At 36.5% G+C, this 18984-nt stretch overlaps 1 protein-coding gene across 7 annotated transcripts in view; it reads right to left on the bottom strand.

The window, feature by feature from the left end:
• Positions 1-18984, bottom strand: part of EXOC6B (exocyst complex component 6B) — a 610253-nt gene that overhangs the window by 335359 nt on the left and 255910 nt on the right. The gene's annotated exons all lie outside the window — the stretch shown is intronic.

The raw sequence follows: 18984 nt of genomic DNA, 5'->3' as shown, positions 1-18984 counted from the left end.
CCTCCTGCTTAAGCAGCTCTACAGCAGAAAGTCTGTTTGCTGTTTCCCTCCCTGAAAGTTGCCTATAGCTTTGTTCCTCATCAGGAGTGCTCCCTGCTGGGGCCCCAAGTCACAGAAGCCCCTACAGCCCTGAAAATTATACCATGGTTGAGACTTAGATTAAAAACTTTCCCAAATTCATACATGCCACTAGTACCAAGTATGACCTACCTAATGAAAGACAAACTAAATCTAAACCATACAACTATGATGACAAAAGATGTTAAGACTGCCACAATCATTTGCAGAGGTCCCACACTGGTATATATACGTCGTAATGTATACAATGAAGATTTAGCTTCAAGCTTCTAAAAAATAAAGCCATCTGTAGGGCACTGCAATACTTATGTCTTGGCAGCCTTCCCAGGCCATGAAAGAACCAACATTTCTAAGACACAGCCAGGCAGCCATCAAAAATTGTTTCCCAGTCCAATCTCCTCAGAGCAGAGTACACTGTAGATTTCAGCAACAAAAGGTAATCTTCACAAATAAGTATTGAACATTTTTTACATCATTTTGTACTGATTTATAATTTGATAAATGACTAAATGTTCAAGATTAGAGGTGAAGTTTTTCTTCATATTTTATAACCCATTATATTATGCAATTACCATGATCTTATCTCCCTGTAGCTAGAATAGTTATAAAAAGGAAGGAAGGAAGGAAGGAAGGAAGAAGGGAAGGAAGGAAACAATAGAGACTTCCCTTAACATTTTGGTAGAAAATATAAAAGTTCTACCAGAATTCATGAAAATACTACCATCAAGATTTATGGGTCACACTAATCACTTTTACAAAAGTCAGCTTGTTATTAATGAATCTGGTTGCCCAGAGATATTCACCAAGGTTCCAAATTTATTCAGAAATGGTATACCAAGAATTTAACAATTGGACAAGAATTGGTATTTTTGAGATGTACTGACCATCATCAAAATTGGGGGGAAAAAGGTGTAATAATCATGGCTGATATTCTTTTATAGAAAATGTTGAACATACTAATACCAGGGGCATCTGGGTGGCTCAGTTGGTTAAGCATCTGACTCTTGATCTCAGCTCAGGTCCTAATCTCAGGTCATGATTTCAAACCCCACATTGGGCTCCACACTGGATATGAAGCCTACTTAAAACATAAAAATACAAATAAAAACATAAAAACATACTAATACTAGAAATGACCAGAATCACTTCATGATAAGAGAGAGGGGAAAAAGTACTCACGGTTTATATATATTATTTCATATTTGATGAGCAGCAATGTTCTACAGAAATAAAATGCAAGCCATAAATGTGAGCCACACTACAATATTAAAATTTTCTAGAAGCCACAGTAGAAAAGTAAAAAACAAGTGATGGAAAATATCTTACATTCCTTTTTTTGTACCAAACCTTTAAAATCTGGTGTGTATTTTACACTTACAGCACATCTCATTTAGGACTCTCCATGTTTCAAGTGCTCAAAAGCCACATGTGGCTTGTGGCTATCCTACGGAATAGCACAAGTCTACATCATCCGGAACAGAGATTCGAGCCAAAGGCAGAAGGATAGACCATGTGCCCTGCATACAATGAGCATGCAATAAATATTTATTGAATGGATGAATGAACAAAGTGGAAAAAGTGGGACAAAATCCTGAAGCAACAAGAACAACAAAACAACAACACAAGAAGATACAGGGAAAAATTAGCCATTGAAGAGAACATGACTCTCTGTGGAGCCCCCGGCATCAAGCATCTCTGATCTGCTGTGCTATTACTACAGTTCTTAAGTTATAGGGACTGAGTTCTATAGACGAGCCTCTTGAGGTGGGAGTAGACATCAGATGAAATAATGACTCTCAGGTCACGGCCAGAAGAGTCCATGAAATATAACAATGTCTTACTAAACCTCAAGTACCATTTTTTCTATTCATGGGATCAACTCAAAGTATCTAATTCACTAGAATACACCACTATCCACAAAACTTGAAAACACAAAAGCTGTCCCTAAAGTCCAGAGTAGTGCAAGACCTCCAGCTGACAAAACAGCCTGCCTCAGAACTGCTCAATTTGCCAGTAGAGCCAAGGGCGGGGGGGGGGGGGGGGGGGGGGGGGAGGGGAAGATCTAACATACTTTTTCTGCCCTGTTATTTCTACTCCCCACGACGACAAGACCTTTGTGAGCAGGCAAGGGAGTTGAGAAGAGAGAACTCAATCTCTGCAGTCCAGGCTGCTTCACATTTTTCAGAAATTACTGCATGTTCAAACAATGGAATATTTGTCAAAGTACAACTTGATCACCAGAATTCATCTGTTTTTCATAACCACATTTGACCTAAACTGTGCTGACTAAACAAGGTACCCTGTGTTTCGCAGTCTGGAAAATGTGGCTCCCACCATCATTTTCAGACCGCACTAAAACCTCTGCCCCTAGACTACAGCCGCTTGGTAACTAAATGCATTCAGATTAGGCCAAGGATGATGTCTGCTGGCTTCCCTTGTTACATCAATCACAGATTTTCATTTTCAATTCATGTTTTAGTTAATCTCTCTCTTTTTTGGTAGGTATCTATCAAGAAAGTGTAAAGAAGCTACAAAATTTTTTATATTTTTCCCTCTCTCTGGGCTAGGTATTATAAATTCACATACATCAACACACATACTCTTTAAACCTTTTATTTGGAAATCATTCCAATTTACAGAAAAATTTTAAGAATAGTATGAAGAAACACCCATGTACTATTTACTCAGATTAACCCTCTGTCAATATTTTGCCCCATATCCCTTATCATTTGCTCTCTAAATACTTATTTTTTTCTTAGCCATTTGAAAGTACCTCTTTTATTCCTAAATAGCTCATCGTGCATTTCCTGAGAATAAGAATAATTTATCTAACAACAGAATCATTACAAATTTCAGAAAATTTAACATTTTCCTAATCTACTGTCCATATTCCAGTTTTGTCAATGGATCCACAAAATGTCCTTTATACCATATTTTCCCTCAAGTACAAGATTCAGTCTAGGACAGGGATCAGCAAACCATGGCCCATGGGTCAAATCCATCCCATTACTTACTATGTAAATAAAGTTTTATTGAAATACAACCACACTCACTCATTTATATATGGTATCTGGCTACTTTTGAGGTGCAGCTTGTGTGGTTATGACAGAGACCCTATGGCCCACAAAGCCTCAGTAACTATCAGGCCCTTCAGAGAAAATGGCTGCCAATCCTGGTCTAGGACAATGCACTGCATTTAGCTGTCATGCCGCTTTAGCTTCCTTTAATTTGAAACAGTTCCTCAGCTTTTCCTTATTTCTTCTGATTGACATTTTTGTAAAATATTCTTTCTTTCTCTCTCTCTCTTTCCTTCTTTCATAACAATGCTTCTCATCTGGAGTCTCTGTGATTTTTCCTCATAAATTAGATTCAGGCTATGTATTCCAGACTGGAATAAAATACACAAAGTAATGCAGTATCACTCTCAGGGCATCTCACTCAGAGGCACACAGTTGTTTGGCTGATCCCCAGTTATGATGTAAATTTTGATCACCTGATAAAAAGGGCGCCCAATTATATTTTTTTGTCTCATTTTTAATAAGTAAGCCTGGGGAGACACTTTGAGACCACACAAATATACTACTACTTACCAAAATTTCCCCCCTAGATTTAGTATCTATGAATGATTCCTGCCCAAATAAATCTTTATGGGAATGACTGTAAAATGAAGAACCACAAAGACTGAGATTTTACCCACTTGCAAGCCAACAAATTAGTGTGCCACAATTTCGTGGATGCTAGAAGAAGGCACAAAACTGGATCAGAAACAAAGGACTTTATTACTAGTATCAACAGCAGCAGCTAGAGTATTAGCATTTACACTTGCACCAATTCCCAGAATGCCAATCTCTACAGGACAATGTGAAGCAGTCCAGGAGACGCCTGCACATGCAGTGGTTTGCTTTGAAGGACAGGAACCCTGAGCACAAAATATCCTTGCTCCATAGAAAAGCACTATCTCTTCCAAAGCTGGAAACATGCCTGCTTCTTTCTCTGGCAGGAGACATCATCCCTACCTTACAAAGCTGTTGACTACACATCTAGATCCTTGAAAAGATGCTCTGGAACAAACACAGATGGTGCCTCTCCTCACAAGATGTACAGAGATGCAAGAGAACCATTAAGCGTCTGTCAGCAGTCAACACTCAACATTCTACCATAAGAAGTAAGAACACAGGCTTCTCCCCTGTTAACATACGTATGTATTTAGATATATACGTACTTGTTCATTCATTTATATGTTTATTATTAGTAATGACTCGTGGTTTTCTATTTTTTCCCCCAATGAAAATACCCTTACTCACAAACTCTCCTACTTTTTTATTTTCCATTAAGATTTTAAAGCCCAGCTGCTTTTTATTGCATTATTTGGTGGGAGAAATTACACATCTGAATTTCTGAATAGTGTAGGAAAATCTAGAAAGACAATAGGTCAAATGCAACTAAATACTTAGGAAAGCGTCCTCAAGGCCCTCCCAAAAACTAGAGTAACAGCTTAAACAAACTTTACAAGTAGCCACTGTTGATTGCTTAAGCCCACAACTAGCTGCAGCCAAGTGTGGTCTGGACTGAACTACTCACTGTCTCTCAGAGATACTAGTTTCAATGGCATCTTTTCGTGTTACAAGGAAAAAAAAAAACAAGTAGGCAGACAGACCATTTTCATAGAAAGTAACCGATCTTACTGTTTAAGAAAGGAAAATCCCATTCTTTTCCCTATGATGACTATGGCAAATCAGGCCTCCCCATAAGGCGGTTCTAGAAAACCAGAGCAAAAAGGTTTTTTTTATTAACATATAATGTATTATTTGTTTCAGGGGTACAGGTCTGTGATTCATTGGTCTTACACAATTCACAGCACTCACCATAGCATATACCCTCGCCAATGTCCATCACCCAGCCCACCCCATCCCTCCAAACTCCCTCCCCTCCAGCAACCCTCAGTTTGTTTCCTGAGATTAAGAGTCTCTTACGGTTTGTCTCCCTCTCCGGTTGCATCTTGTTTCATTTGTCCCTCCCTTCCCCTATGATCCTCTGTCTTGTTTCTCAAATTCCTCATATCAGTGAGATTATATGATACTTGTCTTTCTCTGATTGACTTACTGAGCTTAGCATCATATGCTCTAGTTAATGTAGTCACATAAAATTGTTATAGTCACATAGTCACAGAATTGTTAATGTACCAAAGGCAAATCTGAAGGAGAAAAGAAAAGTTTTGAAGAGGTAGACTAAAAAAGTGTAGTAGGCCTTCCCACCTCCATCCCTACTTTTGATCATTATTGACAAGACACTAGGTCCAGTCCCTTACTGGTGGTAGAACAAGAAAAACCATGCGCTGATTAGGTTTATAAAGTTAATGTATCTATTACATATCATATTAGGGTACAATATGTTATAATGTATAACTTAATACTCATAAGCGCTTTGAATAGTTTTCCACACTTAGCATGATAAATCAAGCCACTTTAATAATAATGACAACTGATGGAGTAAAGAACACAAGACAGAGAATTTATATTTAGCTTTGAGTTCTAACTCGGCTACCTACCACTTATGTGACTGTAGGTGAGTAACTGAACTGCCCAAGGCCAAGGTTTCCCCTTCTGGGAAAAGAGATGGATAACAGAAAAGGTAGGCAAAAGTTCGTCTTGCCCTGATAGTTCATGATTCTTAATTTCTAGATTAGTATTTTATAAAAGTAACATTAAATAGGGATGGATTGTAGGAGGAAGAGCACAGGTGTTCGTGTACTATTTCTGTATCTTCATATTTATGTCTATGCATAATTAGTCTAGGTCCTCATTTTTCACTGCATTCTTAAAGAGTATTTTTTATAATACAAAAATTTAATGACGGGGTAGGAGTGAGGAGGACATGTACAAGTTGGAAAGAGAAATATTTTTTTTAAGATTTAAAGGTAGCAGGCCAGGTGTTTTTACACACATTCTTTCATTTCACAGAAACACTGTGAGATGAACACCATTATTTGAATTTTTTAAATGCAGAAAATTGAGGCTGTGAGACATTAAGTAACATGTCTAAGTCGAGATTTAGATTCAAGCTCTTCCGATGTCCCTAATTTAAAAAAAACACCATGTTGGGGTGCCTGGGTGGCTCAGTTGGGTGCTTGCCTTTGATTGAGGTCACAATCCCGGGGTCCTGGGATCGAGCCCCCGCATTGGGCTCCCTGCTCAGTGGGGAGCCTGCTTCTCCCTCTCCCTCCGCCCTTCCTTCCTGCTCATGCTTTCTCTCTCTCTCTCTCTCTCTCTCAAATAAATAAAATCTTTCTTTTTCTGTTTTATTTTTTTTCCTTTTCTTTTTAAATTTTTTTATTGTTATGTTAATCACCATATATTACATAATTTGTTTTGGTGTAGTGTTCCATGATTCATTGTTTGTTCATAACACCCAGTGCTCCACGCAGAATGTGCCCTCTTTAATACCCATCACCAGGCTAGCCCATCCCCCTACCCTCCTCCCCTCTAGAAACCTCAGTTTGTTTTTCAGAGTCCATCATCTCTCCTGGTTCATCTCCCCCTCTGACTTATAAATAAAATCTTTAAAAAAAATAAAAGGAAAAAAAAACACGTTGACCAGAAATCACTTGGTTTCTAATTATAATTGTTTTTAAAATTACAACAGGCCTCAGCATTTTACAAAATTTTTTGGGGCGCCTGGGTGGCTCAGTCAGTTAAGCAACTGCCTTCAACTCAGATCGTGATCCCAGGGTTCTGGGATCGAGTCCCCCATCAGGCTCTCTGCTCAGAGGTGAATCTGCTTCTCCCTCTCCCTCTGTGATCTCTCTCGCTTTCACTCTCTGTCAAATAAATAAATAAAATCTTTAAAAAAATTTAAAAAATATTTTATTCTGTGGCCTTCCCACCTGCTTGCTTTCTGAGACACGAGAAAGCTGCCTGAAGTTGTAGCATCCATCTTGAAAGAACAAAAACAGAAACCACATGCTCCAGATGGAGGATGGGAACTGCTAAAAGAACCTACCTAAGTCTCTAATGAGTGTGGTGCCACCGTACCGACACTGAGGTGCCTGGACTTCTTGTCACATTATTAAAAAACTGTATCTGTTTAAACCGTTAAAGTTGGGCTTTTTTACATGTACTCAAACACAACCCGTACTGCTACAAATATCACCATTAAACATCATAAATGACCTCATTTTAATATCTAAAAAAATATGTTAACATATCTTATACTTCATTTCAGGGTAAGAAGAAATCCCAAATCTAAACTAGTAACACTCCATATAACAAATGGATGAACTATATTAACCTCAGCCAAAACGACTAAATCTTCTTTGACTACAGCATCTTTGATGGTCCTTTTATAGATCTCCATCAATTTTTCACATTGTACCTTCTCGAGGGATTTTGAATATTCATTTACTCATTTGTTTCACAATGATTAGTTAAGCTCCTTCTGTGTGGTGAGAATAACACAGTAGACCGGGAGTTCCAGAAGTTCTAGTTAAAGACATTCAGTTAAGGAAATAAACTGAATTCTGCCTAAATTCCCTGAGCAAATCTGGAGTGTTACAGGCGAAGAGTCTGAGTTTCTACTCCACTACTGAGGTCCTAAACTACTTTACCCTCCAGGTTATGGTTTGTGTTATAAAAATCTGAAAAAGTAGAGAATCCACTATAGGCCCAAACTCAGCTTTTCCAAATCCCTCACTATTTAAAATAAATCAGTTCTATTCCTAGGTTAAAAACAAACTCTTCATTACACCTGCCACAACCAGCTATATTTGAACATGAGCTCCAATTACAGCATTTGCTTCTGGTTAGATCATTTTGGTATATGCAACTTACATAACTGTGTGAATGACCAAATTTCCTCTACAAAACAAAAGGAAACCCCTCCCCTACATTTTTTCTTGTTCAAATCACGAGGTTCTGGCCACAATTATTTGTGTCACCCCCTCATAATATTCAAAACTATTGGGACAATGTATTAAATAAACTAGCCAGTAAAGACAGCATTTTAGGGAAGCAAAAGAACCTAAAATTTTTAAATTAAAAAACTAAAAATAAACAAACAAAACCTTGGCAGTTACAACCAAAACAGGAAAAGGAAGAAAAAGACATGAGAGATCTAGATGGATATATGAGAGGAGGGAGAGATTATAAATGCCAAATCCAGAGATCTCAGTGATGGGAGAAATTCGGCATAACTAATAGGAAGAAATATCAAAAGGAAGACAGAAAATACGGAATATGTTTCAGGAAACAGAACTGCCTGGGGGCAGCTGGGTGGCTCAGTGGGTTAAGCGTCTGCTTTTGGCTCAGGTCATGATCCCAGGGTCCTGGGATCGAGCCGCACATTGGGCTCCCTGCTCAGTGGGGAGCCTGCTTCTCCCTCTCTCTACTGCTCATGCTCTCTCTCTCGCTATCTCTCTCTCTCAAATAAATAAAATCTTAAAAAAAAAGAACTGCTTGTACGAAGGCATCATCATGAGAGAACATGGCGTCAATATATCTGGAGCATAGATTGTGAGCAGGCAGGAGGAAAAGGGTGACCAGAAATGAGGTGAGAGAATCAAGCCAAGGATGGAACATGGGAGACTGTACAGACCAAGTTAAGAAGTTTACTTTATTCTGAGAACAATGAGAAACTAAAGTATTTGAAGCACAGTTTTTATATGATTTAAATTGTGTTTCAAAGGGGTGTTACTGGGTCTGATGTGGAAAATGATTTATTTCTTGTTCATTTTGTCAGAGCTTAAAAAATAATTATGCTATTATGGTGTCTAAAGCTGTTTAAGTGAGACATTATTGTTAAAAAAAAAAAAGCCCCCTTGAGGAGTTCAATCTTCTCAACGTAAGCATTTTGAAAAACAAATGTGCGCATGTGTAGAAAAAAATTTTTGATCACATTTTTTTGCCTCTTGTTTTTTATTCAAAGCCAAATGATATGTATGCTCATGGGTAATAAGGTCACCAGGTTAAAAGAGCAATATGACAATTATAAACAGTTAGATTACAGCGGCTACAAACCAGGGCCCATTAGCCCATACTACAGGAAAGTTATCGCTATAAATGGCTTTTCCTGTGTCCTTATCAATGCAGCGCACAAAGTATCTCACCCTCAGCTTTTCTCTATGATCTATGTAGTGTTTATGCCTATCTAACCTCACCAGGCACTGGTGGGTCAGTGCAACTAGGAGGCGGGGAGATACGGCAGCAGAGTGATGAGACAATCTGCGAAGTGTCAGAGATGGACTAGGAGTCACCAAATATTTCAGGGCAAAACTTTCCACATTAAAAAAATATCTCTAAAGAAAATACTCAAACTACGCTCTTATTGCTCAGAAGTACTCAAGATCACCATGGAAGCAAACCAGAAAGGTTCCAGCTCTGTTCTGTGTAAGTTGGCTCCTCAAACAGTGCAACTTGCATTTGTCTTAGATAGTGGGGGGAAGGCAGATGAATATTTCTGAGACGGAAAAGAGAGTCCATTTAAAATGAAAATAAAACAACACTTACGAAAAGAGTCAAGAGGAATAGGGTCTAAATATCAGAGCCTAAAATATAAGCCACTTAAAGTTCTTAAAAAATAACTGTCAAGTATATAAACATCAAAATTCCTTTCTAATATCATTGCTATCCCAAAGATCGGAAAATGGTACCTATTCATTTTCAAATTACTGTTCTCAGGAAGGCTTTTCCATTAAAAGTTCAATGTTCTTTTCTTATTTCCCAAAGAAAATGTATATATTTCAAATAAACATGATGGATTTAAAAAAACAAAAAACAAAAAACAGGTATCTTCACAGTCTTCTACAAAGCAGCTTTTCTCTGGATCCATTAAATTATGAACTTTTGAGAGCAAAAAGTGCCCTGGTCATCCTTACCTCTTTCACTATATTAAGAAATACTGGCTTAAATAAAATTTAACATGTTTGGTTTTTGCAGTTCTTCTTAGAACACACCTAAATATACTAATGTGATCTGTAAAAAATAAAAAAAAAACAAACCCAAGACAAAAATACAGTATACAGAGTTCTGATGACATGTGAAACAGGAGCCCTCCTCCTTTTTTTTTTTTTAACATTATCTGATGAGCCTGGTGTTCCCTAGAAATATAGCTCCAGAAACAACTTTAAGAAGATCTAGATCATTAAGCTATGTGCCTCTGGCAATGCTGGAATTCTATATCCACAATTTCCAACTTGACGTGACTGGTGAAATAAAGTGATATTTCCCTCTCTCTCTGTAACACCATCTTTGGAAATGTCAAATGAGAATAAGAACTTACAAACTCTAAGCCCCTAGAATTTTGCATATAGGTCTTTCTCATTTGCCTTAATTTCTACCACAGGAGTAGTAAATGACCCTGCTTGTGTTTCCACCCAAACCAATACTTAAATGTTCATTCAAGTGTCTTTGTAAAAAATTGAAAGAATTTAAATAATGGATTTTTACTACAGTTACATAAAATGAATACAAGTCAATAGAGTCAATGTTTAAAATAGAATCAGGATAGGCCTAAAAAAAAAATAGGCTATAGTAAAGTACAATCAATTTTAATGAAAACTAAAAAGCTAGTCAGAGCTCTATTTATCAGCGTTCACTGCCAGATCAATGGTCTGTGAAAAACACGAGGAAAACTGCATGAAGCTGATGTATGAATATCTTTCTTTCATTTGCCAATCAACTGTCTTAATACCTAGATGTAGCAGAAATGTTCTAGTATTTTTTTAAAAGGGAGTCTCATCTTTTTAAGCCAATTAACAATTTAAAAAATCTGACCATCAAAAATACACCCAATCCTGAAGACCTGCTTTAAGTCTATGTTCCAATTCTTGTGTTCAATTTACTTGATTATTAAATGGCAACAGTGCCTTCTGATAAAGGTACAGGATTAAGAACCCTAAAATCTTACCTCTGGTGCCAACAAAAGAACCATTTCATGGCTTGATTCAGAGTGAGGCCAATCTCTACCAAGTGAGATGTTTTTTCTCCTATTTGCCATATGAAGAAGTCACTTATTTAATGTAGTCAAATTTGTGAAGCACTATGAGATTGTTGCACAAAGCGCTATATAAAATCCAAGATAACACTATTATAAATACATATATAAACAACAACCCTTCAACTGTCGCTATTTGAAAGGATCTGGAAGTCTAACCTTAGAATGCCAAAACTAATCGTTTTTCTTTCATTGAAAATTTCAGCAGTGTCTTAGGCCCTTCAAGTATCTATTTCCCAAATGCTTTAATGTAACAGCCAACTGCTGCCAAAGCTCTTTATGTAATTTCATTAAGGAATTCCCTAAACACCTCAGAAAATATGTTACTTAAAACTGCTTATATCCATTCCTTTTTCCACTCTCCAAATCCTTTCCTTGCTATTATCAGCAGTCACAGGACCATGGATTTTGCAGTTTCTTCCAGCTGCCACTGTAGACCATACAAGTAGAAATCCTTAGATTAGAAAGGGAGAAATATGTTCCAGGAAGATTCCTGCCTACTCCACCCCACCCCACCCACCCCTGGCCCCAGCAATGATCATGAAGGATTGTAAAGAGATTGTGCATAAATTCTAGCTCTGCTACTGACTCATCTCTCCAAATTATAGCCAAGTATTTAAAAAAGGATATTATTAAAAGCAAGTAAGAGGTAAAATATCCTTTAACAGAGGACTTTACAAAATTATGTCCAGGGAGATAAATTACTAACTGTAATTCTCATAATTATTTTTAAATCTCTGTCTGAATCCTTCTTAGTAAAAGAATTCAGGGGACAAATCTATTAGAGTTTAGGTGCTGGGACTAACTTACTCTTAATAGAAAAACAGGTCACCAGCTTGCCATGCATAATGACTGCCCAGGGAATGAAGATTTATGACACAGAAATAAGTTCACTTTGAAATATGCTTTTAAATTTAGATTTTGGCAAGGCTTCCAAACCTGAAAGAAAGACAAGTGGTAGGGTGTCCGTAAGAGGCTTATAAAAGGGGATACTTGACTAGAATTGGGGTAAGCTATTCTGGGGCATAGGTCTGTAGCCAGTAGGCACCTGAAACCTAACTCAGCCTCTAGCTCCTTTTTACATGAGGGATTCTTTCTAGGTCTAATAAAATTCAGGAGTTGAGGAAGCCTCTGAAATTATAAGCAAAATATCACATGCCTGTACATATGTGCATTTTGTCTGGGGAAAGGGTTCACAGCTTTCATCAAATTCCCAGAGGCCCCTTGCCCAAGAAAACTTAAAAGAAATACTGCACTTGCTAGAGGCTTTGTAATATGAATTCACTGCACAACGACATTCTGCATTCCCTTATATCTCAGGCTGTTTTATAGTCTCCATTAGTAATTGAAAGTGAATTAAATAAAAATGAGGTTCTTATGATTCATGTAACACTGAGAGGTTGCTGCTTACTAAAAAAAATCCACATATTGCTTATAATATGCTATCCCTGGATCCAAGATGTCAGAAATCTTTAAAAAGTATACTTTTTATGACAGTATAACACAAATGCAGAAAAGTACATAAATCAAAGGTATATTGGTCAACATTCTTTAATCTAGGATTTTTTTAACTGTTAATGAGCAGATGATGTAAATCACTGGAGAACAAGAAACCACAAGAAGATAAGATTATAAATGAGACCTAAGAATATGGCTGTATTTACAGGTCTGCTCCCCCAGGTTCTTAAAGACACCCAAGCTCTTTGATATGGGACATATGTACACTCTTTCAGTGATAGAAGGGTGAATGAGCAGCAAATCTGGAGAAGAGTCAGAGAGATGTTGCAGTGTACAGAGGAGCCTGAAGTATATACAAATCTTTGTCCAAATTGAGCTGGGTTCAAGGCTTGGAGCCCATAAACATGGCAGACATCACTGGGTTGATAGAGTTTTCAAAACATCTATAAGACAAACTGGTTTCTGTATTCATTAGACAGGCCATCCATCTTTATAACTACTACCACACTATGGACAAAAATCCCCAATTATTATTATTCATCACTTCTCTTCCAGTAAAATTTTTATTTTTCTCCTTCCTAAAAAATTATCCTTAATGACTGTAAAATGATGTTTTATATCCTGCCCCTTACCTGCCTATCTCTTAACTGTATATGAAGATTTAAACAGTATAAGTTATTTAAAACAAATCTATAAAATACACCTACATTTGCCCTGCACACTTCCACTGCATTACTATACCAAGAACCAAGTCTCAATTAACCACTATCTGACCCTTGTTCACTTTCTTCCCTCCCCTCCTCCTGCCAAAGTTTGCCCTTCCTGCCAAAGTTCAGCACTTCCTAGAAAAGTCTCACTGCCTGTTTGATATTGTACTTCACTTTAGTCACCAAAGGAAGAATTTACAGGTGCTTGGCCCCATCTATAAGACCATGACCGAAATCTGACCTCCTGTTACAATACGTGAACTCCTGCCCTACTGATAAGGCTGGCAGATATAAGTAGGATTTTTCAAATAATCCTTTGGGAATTTATAAGCAGCACAGCCATAAAAGGGGGGTGAATGGAAGGTCGGTTTCACTAAAAATAATAAATATTGCCATGTTTATTCAAAGTGTGCCTTGTTATCCTCCAGGCCAAAAGTTCAGATAAACACTATTGTAAATGACAAAATATTAGAACTTTTTGTTACTTCTGTTATGATCCTTCCGTTGGACACCAATAGAACTGTTTTCCCTTGTATAAGTCCCAGCCCTGATATTGTATAACACTGCCTGAGGCTAGAATACTGGATTCATTTGCAGGTCAAAAGGAGGGCAGTTATCTTTCAAAATCAAAAACAAACATTTATTGAGTATTATATACTACTAATACTAAGTGTTAAGTGCTAGGGCTAAAAAAGACGAATAAAACATGGTACCTGCCCTAAAAGAGCTTACAGTCTATTGAGGAAAAAGAATACATATTTAGGATAAGATGATATAATATAGTCAGCACTCATACAACTATGAACTGGGTCCTATAATAGCGCAAACGGGAAGTGGGTCCACTGAGCTCCACCTGAAACATCAGGAAAATTTGCTGGAGGCCACAAGTATGAAATAAGTATGAATCCATAAAATAAAAAGAAGTGGGAATACTCATTCAGGCAGAAGGACTAGAACAAGGAAAGAATGGCAGGCAGGAGAAGCATGGTGCGGTCAAAGAACTGGAAGCATTTTGGTATCATTAAAGCAAGGTGGTAAGCAGCAGAAAATATGGCACACAGGACATGGAAAACCTTCTACACTTCTGCATTTTACTCCATAAGTGACCAATTAGAGAATTTTATGCAGATAACATATATGCCAGATTTATATGATACACAGATCGCTATCACTACAGTGAGAAGTCGAGTTAGGGATTTATGATAATAAAGTAGGGAGAACAGTTAAGAAAATGTTTTCAAGGGGCGCCTGGGTGGCTCAGTCATTGAGCACCTGCCTTTGGCTCAGGTCATGGTCCCAGGGTCCTGGGATCGAGCCCCACATCGGGCTCCCTGCTCGGCGGGGAGCCTGCTTCTCCCTCTCCCACTCCCCCTGCCTATGTTCCCTCTCTCACTGTGCCCCTCTCTGTCAAATAAATAAATAAAAGTCTTTAAAAAAAAGAAAAAAGAAAGAAAACGTTTTCAATAATCCTGATGATCCAGGGCAATCATTTTAGGATAGGGGAGGATGAGAGAAAGTAAAACTGTACTTAGGAGGTCACATCTGCAAGATAGGGAGATCTGGATATGGTACTGAGAAAAAAGAAAAGGTTTGGGTTTCTGCTTGGGGACTTGATAGAATGCTGTTATTACCTGAGATCATGGTACCTCCTGAAACAGATTTTAGGGAAGGGGGACATAATGAGTTCACTTAGAAACATACAGAGTTTGTGCTGCCTGTGGAATATCCAAAAATGTTAATATTAACTACATCAGGAAATGAAAAAAAATATTTGTTACAAATTTTTAGATTAATCCATTTTTAAGTATCTTTTTCATTAATATTATGAAGAGATGGCCTCCACTATACAGTAATACAAATCAGTGATTTGAGAATGGGAAAACCAATACAGAGAAGTAACAAATTATATCCCCCAAAAAAAGTTATGAAAAGAGTCCACTCTAGAAGTCATACATGATCTGGCTCTTCCTTTAGCAAAAGAGATATCTGAGTGCTTTTTTAAAGTCCATCTAGGTCTGGAACAGCAATGTCTAAAAAATAAACATGTATTCCAGAAATAGAGCTGAGCTCTTACCACTAGGTGTACTTTTTCAAAACTCGGAAACATTATGAATGTATGAATGAGGAAAGAGGTCTGTCTCTGCCACATAAACGATGCCTTATCAAATTATTACAGAACATTTATGAATGCCAAATATTTCAACACTACAGAGTATCAGTGTGTGGAATTTATTTTTTAAATGGGCAGTTTAAGGCCCACCCTAAACTCACAGTTTAGGATGACACAGATTTCATGTATTTACAAAGTATACGTTTTGAATAACTGATAAACTTTGTATGTTGATGGCAGAGACTAGAACCTCTGCCTACATGTCTATGCTTTACATCATACACTTTAAAAAACACCCATAATGTGTCTAATAATCAGGATCAGAGATACATAACTCTTGCCAGGTTAACTGCACTGATTAAATTCCAATGATGTGCCAAAGACAGAGTGAGGCACCATTCATATTATTATCTGTAACTGTACTAAGCAGATCATTATTCTCAGAGCTCACATATGAGAAAGCTAAGGTTTAGGTAACTTGCCTCACACCACACAGCTAGTAAGTGTGCAAATTAATTACTTCAGTACGCTTATGAATCACTTGTAGAGTTCTCATTTGAGGAAAATTTGTTACATTTTCTATATCATAAAATCTTAAGAAAGCTCACAAAAACTAGCAGATAAATACTGTGATGAGATAAAGTGCTGTCATATTATAGTCATTGAAAGATTATAACTTCTCTCCTGGTAGACTGTAATTTTTTAAAAGCAGAAGTCCTTGCTCTGATTTATACATCCTTGCTCTCCAAACCCATTTCACACAGAACAGAAATTCAGTAAGTGTTTAGTGAATAAGTAAATGAGTTAGCATACGCTCAAACAAATGTACTGCATTTTTTAGCTACCACTTACTTATTCCTTCAGTTAGTATTTATTGAGTACCTACTATATGCCAAGGACTGTTGTTGGCACTGAAGATATAACACTAAACAAACTACTGATTTTCATACTTTTACACTATTTGAGAGGAAAAGTAAATTTGATTTTGCAAATATGAGACTTAACAATAAAATACAAAAAAGATTAAAAATAAAAAAATAAAAGGAACTGAATTCCAGATTGTTAAAAAAAAAAAGCAGTAATATATCCTCATCAAGTTGGATTTATCTAAAGTATACAAGGATCATTTAATATCACAAAAATCTATCAGTGAAACTCACCACATTCATGAACTAAAGGATAAAGATCACAGGACTGTATCAATGTATTTGGAAAACAAATCCAATAAAATTCAATACTCATTTATGTTTTTATAAAAAACTATCAGGAGTCTAGGAATAACTAGATAAAGAATATTTACCAAAACTTTATTGTAAACATCAGTTAATGGAGAAACTTTGGATACCTCTGTTACAGATCAAAAATCAGACAAGGATGCCTACTATTATTTTCCTGAACAACAAAGTAATGATGATCCTGGTCAATACAATAAAACAATATGAAGAACAATGAGATATATGGATAGGAAGAAAATAAACAAGTCAATATCTGCAGATCAACTACACAGAAAATCTATCATAAACCAAAAAAACAAACCATAATAAAAGAGTTGAGCAAGGTTACCAGACTTAAGTTAACTTACAAAAATCAAGGGCATTCCTCAACATCAGCAATTATTAATTAAAAAGGAAGGTTGAAAACAGCAACAAAAACTGTATTTTGCTATTAACCTTAAAAGAATCCCCAAAACTATTAACATAGAAACAAAGCTTAATAATTTAAAAGTAGACTTTTCCATGAGTAGCATGACTTAGCATTATAAAGTTGTTAATTCTTCCCAAAATTTATCTATCAATTCAAATCAAAATTCTAGAAGAAAAATTTTTTAATGAACTCAAAGATTCTAAAATATATAGAGAGAACCACTAAAATCTACTCCTGAAACTAAGATTATACTATATCACTCTAGGTTAACTAACTGGAATTTAAATAAAAATGTGAAACAAAATAGAAGAAGATTGAAGAAGTAGAAGAGGAGGAGAAGGAAGTAGAAGAGGAAGAGGAAGAGAAGAAGAAGAAAAGAAAATGATGGTAGAAAATGATTCTGTCAAAAGATAAGCGTCAAGGAAGTCATAACTTTAAGGTAGCCCCAATTTATTTTAACTTCTTTGGGGGAAAAGGTACTGAAGCTTTTCCATTAAAAAAAAAAACTACTTATATAGACAGCTATTTTCATTATGAAATTCATTCTATACTTGAATAAAATAATGTGGTTTTTTAATAAATAAATAAATAAATAAATAAATAAATAAATAAAATAGAGAAAATAAAGGTTCATAAATAGTGAAGGCAATTTAAAAGAGGAGAAATGAAAAGGGACCTGTTTTACCACACATGTAGATGTATCACAAAACCAAATTTAACAAAGTAGAGAATTGAGAAACAGATTCTCATATATGGATATTTAGTATATGCCCAAGGTACTATCAGGAATCAGTGGGCCATATGCAGATTATGTAGTAGATGGAACTGGTAAAACTGAATTCATCATATAAAAAAAAAAATTCAGTTGGATTCCCACTTCATACTATATACTACAGTGAATCCAAGATGGATCAATATCAAGATGTGATGGGAAAAATGTTAAAGGTAGCATAAAGGGAATGCCCTATGACCTTGAATAGAAAGAGAGGGTTTTTTTTTTTTAAATACAATACTTAAAAAGTACAAACTCTAGGAGCGCCTGGGTGGCTCAGTTGTTAAGCGTCTGCCTTCGGCTCAGGTCATGATCCCAAGGTCCTGGGATCGAGCCCCTCATCGGGATCCCTGCTCAATAGGAAGCCTGCTTCTCCCTCTCCCACTTCCCCTGCTTGTGTTCCCTTTCTCGCCGTGTCTCTCTCTGTCATATAAATAAATAAAAATCTTAAAAAAACAAGTGCAAACTCTAAGGTTAAAATTGATCGATTCGATTACATCAAAAATCAAGGATTTCTGTTTGTGAAATATAACACATACATAGTTTAAGTCTGGGGGCAAACTGGGAAAAAAGACATTGGCAACATCCTAAACTGTCAATATCTACAATATATAAGGAATTTCTGAGATTTCTCTTTCTGGCAAAGAGAAAAAAACAAAATTTGGCTTAAGAAAGCCAATACAAAATTGAACGAAGGCTAAAAATAGGCATTTCAGAGAAGAAAAATCTTAAATGATTAGTGAGTCTATAAAGAGAAGCACAATGTTATCAGTAATCAAAGAAATGCAAATTAAAACAAAGAGATATCCTTCAATATCTATCAGGTTAGCAAAAATTAGTTAAAATAAGTATTATACATATACCTTGGACTGAAATGAAATAATGATAATAATGTGTCACAAACTAAGATGTATATCATTTATTTAATTCTCTGTACATGAGATTGTACATGAGATTGAAAAAAAAATTATCTACTTATTTTAGCTGCCTTGAGACAACTCAATCTAGATCTTGCTCCATCTTCATATGATAAGGAATGACAGATGTAGAGAAGGAGTGGAAAGAGGGAGAAGAAAGGAAGACGGGAAGAGGGAATCAGAGAGCGAGGAGAAGTAGGAGGAGGGAGGAGGGGAGGGGAGAAACAATTACCAAGTCTTTTCTCAGACTAATGGAAAGTACTCTGGCCATGAAGCCCATAGACCAGTGTCCCAACCTGTCTGAAGTAATGA

The sequence above is a fragment of the Zalophus californianus genome, chromosome 8, assembly GCF_009762305.2.
Source record: "Zalophus californianus isolate mZalCal1 chromosome 8, mZalCal1.pri.v2, whole genome shotgun sequence".
In the NCBI taxonomy this organism is placed as follows: domain Eukaryota; kingdom Metazoa; phylum Chordata; class Mammalia; order Carnivora; family Otariidae; genus Zalophus; species Zalophus californianus.
The sequence above is the reverse complement of the archived record's forward strand: the minus strand, read 5'-3'. Positions and strand labels throughout refer to the sequence as shown.